Genomic DNA, 6,298 nt, shown 5'->3' on the forward strand with positions numbered 1-6,298 from the left:
GGTAATTCCGGGAAATAATCACCTGGAATTGATACCACAAAACACAAAGTATCTGACTTTAAAACATAGCGAAGGTTCAATTTAAGTTACCTTGTAGAATACCAGAGTGAATTACTTTTATTAATGGGAAAGTTTCAATTGGAAAAGCTCAACTTCAGTACATATGGATACATGTATGGATACAAGGTCGATCGTACATGTGTAGAAGTAAGCTTACCTTTCCTTTGAATCCAGAACAAAAACTGCAGACGTAGACATCCTTACGTCGTTCAAATCGACAAATATACTTAAATTTTTAAGATGTCACCTGAATCGACGCTCAAAGATCTTTTGCTTCCCTAAAACAGCTCTGCCCCTGAAATACATGTATGTTGTTACCACTGCAAGTGGAGTGAACGGACCACTATATGAGTGCCTACACCAAGTAGTTACCGAAATTAGACGTAACTATGCAAATAAGGACGTGTTAATGACCCTGAGGAGGGGGTGGTGACAGAACAATATTCCAAATGATTAAATGAGATATAAGAGACTTAGAGTGCTTTTAGGAAATACTTTTTAATAAAGAACTAACTTACTTCTGCTGTCTAAATGGCTCGATAAAACCCAATCTCTGCCCATTTTTGTGTACTATTGAAGACGTTATAGGTTTTTGTCTCTGAACTAGTTACTCCTCCCCAAAAGTGAGGTTTTGGGCTTTCTAATTGTACTTGGTAACCTCTCAATTTATCCTTGAAAACAAGATGGCGGAATTATTGGTCACTCAACAATAAGAGATAAAGATACTAATTATGTTGTTACAAGTGAAGAAACTTAAGACAAAGTCACGTAGCAGAACAGGCGAAAATAAAGAAGAAACAGCTTCAAAAGTTAAGGTACTACTAAGGTGCTACAAAGCCAGTGCTACAAAAAAACTGAAATCTGTGAACAAAGATAACTCTACACTTCCTGATGTACCGAAGTTTCGAACACGTTCAGCAATGTCTGGTTCTTCTTCAGCCGAAACGCTGCAAACAGAAATCCTCACAGCAATCCCAGGAGAAAACCGTTGTATCCTGAACCACAGAGAGACCATACCACTCTAATGAGATATCGTGGATATCAAAGTCTGATAACCCGCTACTCAAAAGACCACCTTCTGCCACCGGCTCACACAAAAGGAATCCCAGCTCCTCTCGGATGAAAGCAAGCAATGATACTCAAGTGAAAACTAACCAGGAGTATGTGCCATCAAATTATGAAAATCCAAGCTCTGCAAGTGTCTCAAAAAAGCTTCTTTCATCAAGTAAACAAACACTTCATAATAAATTAAGGCCTTCATCAAGGACATCAGTGAAATCAAACTTAAGTCTCCATGGTGATGATAATCATGACAGTTATCACCATGGTGATGATATTAGGCATGGTGAAACTGATGAGGATTCTCTCTTGAATGACCCTGCAGACACATGTAGTACTGGAAATAACATAATGCTTCCTAATGATAGTTCAAAATTGAAGACTCCTGAGTTATCTTCTGATATGCTTAATGCACTAGCAGACACTGTTACCGAGAGGCTCAAGGCGACATTACAACCCTCTACTGAGCATAAACAACGTCAGCGGAGTGTTACTGAGGACAGTGAATCAGGTATTGCCAGTCACTTATGCCCCCATTGTGAAAAACATATGACAGGGCCCAAACACACGCCAATGGCTGCTATACCCTGTGGACACACATATTACAAGACTTCCATAGGTGATTTTAAAAAATGCCCAACATGTCATACAGTAGTGAGGTCAACAGCAGTCAATACCGTAATGCAAGGAATTACCAAAGATTTTAAAGATCAAAAGGAACGAGAAATACTACAAAAGATGGAAGAACAAACGAGGCAGTATGTGGATGAATATCATTCATTAGTTCTGAGATGCAGTGCTTTAAATGGTAAGTTCAGTTCAATTGGAAACTTGGAATCTGCAATAGGAAGCATCCTAAATTGGCTCTTTTTTTCGGACTCGAAATCGAGGCAGGATCAGGGGTGTTACACCCGCAGGTGCTCAGCAGCTTATGGGAGATATGTTTGTTAGTTGCAGCTGCAGAAATGTAGTTTAGGCAAAGATAAAACCAAGCCGATGCAGTGGTTTTGCCTGGATGGGATATTTGGGGGGACTCTAAGGAGGTTTGCAGGGGCAAATGTCATGTGCTATACATTAAGAATGGTGCCAACTATTGTTATTGCGCATAAGTTCTGTGCATCTCGAGATACTCAGATTTCCTATGGGTGATGCTTATTAATACAGAGATATTTTTGCGCGGTTTAAAACTATGCAAAGAAAGCAAAACTTAGCAAATGCTCTTGGTACCCACAAAGAAAATTGGGGGTAACCATGCATTTTTCAGAGATAACTAAACTTCAATTTGGAAAAGAACGCCATACATTGCTTTGTATTTCAAAGCTTTTTACAAATATTGTTGATTAATTATCTTCAAAAAATGCAGGGTTACCCCCAATTTTCTTTTTGGATTTCAATAACAATTGTTCAGATCTGCTTTTCCCGCATATTCCGTAAAGGGCGCAAAATTGAATTAGTAGGCACCATCCTTAATCAGTTGAGTGTGCTTGCTTCTTTTCCCTCCCTCCCTGCTATATTTTGGGGAAAGTATACATTTCACACACTGGTTTTTCTCAGTGATGTGTTGACAGGGTCTTGGGAGGTGGACTGTGGCTCGGTTGCCATGGTGACCTCCTTGCTGCTGAGGAGAGTGCTGCTTCCTCTCTTGCTGCCTTAAAAGGATGTACATGTACAAACCCTAACCCTAACCCTTACCCTAACCGCCCCCCCACCCCACCCTCCTTCATCCTCCTTCTGATTAATAGGATAATAATAGTAAAAGTAAAAATAAAGTGAACGACTAATTATATGTGGAAATATTGAAAGCTTCTGGCTGTATCTATGGCCAGGGTGAAATTAGACAAGTTAATTTCATACAAGGCGGAAAGTATTCTTAATTATATGGAAGCAGGAGCTAATCAAGGGGAATCTCTGTCTCTACTAATTCCTGAGTCAAACCTTTCCCAAATAGATTTATTTTTTAGAACAGGATTTTCCAAAGGAAAGTTCATGTATGGCATTTCCCTTGACACTAAGATAGCTTTGTTTTGATGGGCTTTTACAACAGAGGGCGTGCTGAATTTCCCAATTAGGGAGATTGGTTTTTATAGTGTTCAGTGAGCATGCTGAATCTCCCTAGGGAGGCGTTCTACAAATAAATGTACTCGGAAAAGGGTTGATTCCTATGCCAAGAATGGGAGATAGAGACTCTGCTTAATGAGCTCCTGATGGCAGTGGTAACAGGAGAAGTCCTGGATGAGTGCACAAACATTTGATTTTTATAGGGAAAATCAGGGGCACGCAACGAGTATATAGTTCAAAACCACTTAAACATAGCATTGTTTATAAACGTATTTAGGTATTAAAACGTATATAGGCATATTTTTATCCCCTAAAATTTTTTTATCTGTTCGGATTTCCTAGCTGAAAGTCTAGTGATCCGAAAACTATAGGAATCAATTGAAAGCTTACCTTTTCGAAAATTTCAGCCAGAAAAAAGGCTCCCGAAATTCTAGGTGACCTATTTTGGGTGAAAATCCGTTAAAAGTGGTCAATTATACCATTTTTTCAGATGTTCGAAAATCCTAGGAAAGGCAGGCAAGCAAGAAATTTTTCAACAAATGTTCCGAAAATCTCAAATAGTCTTCCGAACAGATATTTTCCGAAAATTGACGTTGGGTGCCCCTGGAAAATGTCTGTTTACAATTTTCTGTCCACGTAAAGTGCCCTTAAGTTAAATTATCACTTGATGTCTTTGCTTATTTTTTCAGATGAGACTGAGAGTATTCTCAGCAATATGGAAGTGGTGACGGAACTACTTCTGGACGAGAAGAAATTGATGAAGAAACTGGAAATGGTAAAGGAGAATTGAAGGAGAAGATCAACCGTCTACAAAGTCAGCTTGATGCGATCAAGGTGAAGGAAGAAGATTGCCAGAACCGATGGGAGGAACTGGAAATCAGATACACCGAAGGAAAGGAGAGGCTCTCGGTAATTGAAGACACTGTGCAGCGGATTGGAAAGAGCAAAGAGAGAGTCAAGATGATGGTGCACAATTTTGCACCTTCATTAAACCCTGGATGATTATGAATAGCTTTTCTCTGGGTTCTTTTAATTCTTTTAATTACATATTTTGGAAAATTTGTTGAATGTGTTTCAAGGTTTTTCAATGTAGTGCGTATGCAACTCTTATCTGCACAACTTGAGGGTTTAGCAGAAAATTGTCCTTCGAAACTGCTTGGAGTGAACATCTGAAAAAGATATGGCAGAGAGAGCTCGCAATTGACGGAAAGTGAGCTGTTTTCCCTTTTAACTTGTCTTCACTAGAGACGATTAAATATTATTAAAACTCTGGTAGACACCATTGTCCTCGCATTCGGAAAGCTCGCCTCTGGTTGCCGTTCGACAGCAACGGCGATGACAACTTCACCTCTAAATATAACTTTGAACTATGGTAAGTTTCTCGCGGTTAGGCCATCTCGCTCGCATCGTACAATGTGGGCGAAGTATGCTAAAATGAATTGGTACGAGTGGTTTCAGAGTTAAAAATGAAGACTGAAAGATTCACATTTGTACGCTTGCGTTGTCGGCAAAACCTGAAATTTGGTGATTTCACGTCGTTGCTGTGCAGAGGACCGCACGAATTTGTGCTAAAATGCTTGCGGCACGTGCAGCACGATTACTTTTCCTCTTTTAACCAATGATATTCTTGTTTCGTGGCGTTCCCGTTAAAACGGGGAGCTTAAGCACGTGCGTTTTTGAGGCGCGGACGGCAACCAGAAGTGAGCTGTTTACCCTTTTAACCTTTCTTCACACAATTACATTTACATTGCTAAGTATCATTTCTCCATTAGAGACGATTAGTAAAAAAATAAGGGCACGCGAAATGTTCTCTTCCGGTTGCTGTTCGCGTCTCAAAAACGCGCATTCGTAAGCTCACTAGGGATCTTGAGCACACAAGGTTTTTAAGACGCGGACGGCAAGCAACCAGAAGGAAACATTTCGCATGTCAAGACAGTAGTGTCTCCTAGAGTTTTAAACTAATCAACTGTAATAGTGAAAAGATACTTAGCAATAGGAATGTGGTAGTGTCAAAAGAAGCAAAAAACGAGACAGCTAACTTCCGGTTGCAGTCCACGTCTCAAAAGCGTCTCGTGCTTACGCTCCTTGTTAGGGAATTAGCGAATTTAAGCACGCACGTTTTTGAAACGCTGGCGAGAACCGGAAGAGAATATCTCGCATGCCAGGGTAGTCGTGTCTTCCAGATTTTTATACTAATCATCTCTAATGCAGAAAAGATGTAAATGTGGTTGTGTGAAGACAAGTTAAAAGGGAGACAGCTCACTTACGGTTGCCATCCCTATTGAGCTTCTACAGCAACGGAAGCGTCACTTCAAAACAGATCTTTGTGATTATTCCATCTTGTTTTCGTTGTACAATATGGAGGAGATGGTGGCCATGTCAAATTCCCCACCCTGGGAATATGTCGCACGATCAAAATCCCCACCCTGGGGACAGACCTCAGTCAAAGCCCCGCCTCCCTGGGGCTTAACATTGATAAGTGCTTTATAGGTCCAGACCCTGATATATCATACATTAATTTGTTTCTCATTATAAATTTCGTAAATTTAACATGGATACAATAAATGCTGTAAGTATTGTTCTCAAGAATGGCTTTTGCTGGCAAAAAAGTGCCAACAAATTTCGGCTTGGCAGATGATCAACCTGGCTTTGACAAATGCAGTATTTGTCAAGAAGACACATGACGCGATTAAACGACAGTCAATCTTTCATTTTCGTATACATTTGTTCAAGGATGATTCTACCGATCCAGTTATAGTGTACCACGTCTAATACTGCACTGACGGCGCGAAGAAGACGGAATGGTTCCAAAATAGTGAAGACGGAGCAAAAGTTTACTTTTAACTGACGATACTGCTGGCACTGCCGTCGTCGCAGCTGAAGCTCTGTAATTGAGTTCTCTCTGTACTCTCGCTCCCCTTAACCCAAGACAATTGGTTCAATTAATAAAAAAAATTAGAGCGAGTTTCAATCGAGTGTCGTAAAACCAAAACCAAAGTAATTACTTTGGCCAATCAAAAAGGACGGAGACAATCCAGTAAACCAATCAAAACTCGAAGTAATTACACGTAGCCGACACAAAGCGCGGGAAAATCTGCATGCGCGAGCCACGATTGGTTTG

The 6,298-nt window shown here is 40.3% G+C and overlaps 1 protein-coding gene and 1 pseudogene across 1 annotated transcript in view; one reads left to right on the forward strand and one right to left on the reverse strand.

Annotated features, from left to right (window-relative positions):
* The window catches only part of LOC137973820 (single-stranded DNA-binding protein 3-like), a 24,453-nt gene extending 24,105 nt beyond the window's left edge, over positions 1-348 (reverse strand). The window contains exons 1-2 of the mRNA XM_068820706.1: positions 218-348; positions 1-22 (exon numbers count right to left, since the gene is read on the reverse strand). The exon at positions 1-22 is cut by the window's left edge and continues 141 nt beyond it. The gene's annotated coding sequence lies outside the window, so the exon portion shown is untranslated. The remainder of the gene's footprint in view (positions 23-217) is intronic.
* A 422-nt stretch (positions 349-770) lies between these two features.
* Positions 771-4,245, forward strand: LOC137973813 (uncharacterized; annotated as a pseudogene).
* The last annotated feature ends 2,053 nt before the right edge of the window (positions 4,246-6,298 follow it).

This window comes from Montipora foliosa, chromosome 10 (genome assembly GCF_036669935.1).
Source record: "Montipora foliosa isolate CH-2021 chromosome 10, ASM3666993v2, whole genome shotgun sequence".
Taxonomy (NCBI): domain Eukaryota; kingdom Metazoa; phylum Cnidaria; class Anthozoa; order Scleractinia; family Acroporidae; genus Montipora; species Montipora foliosa.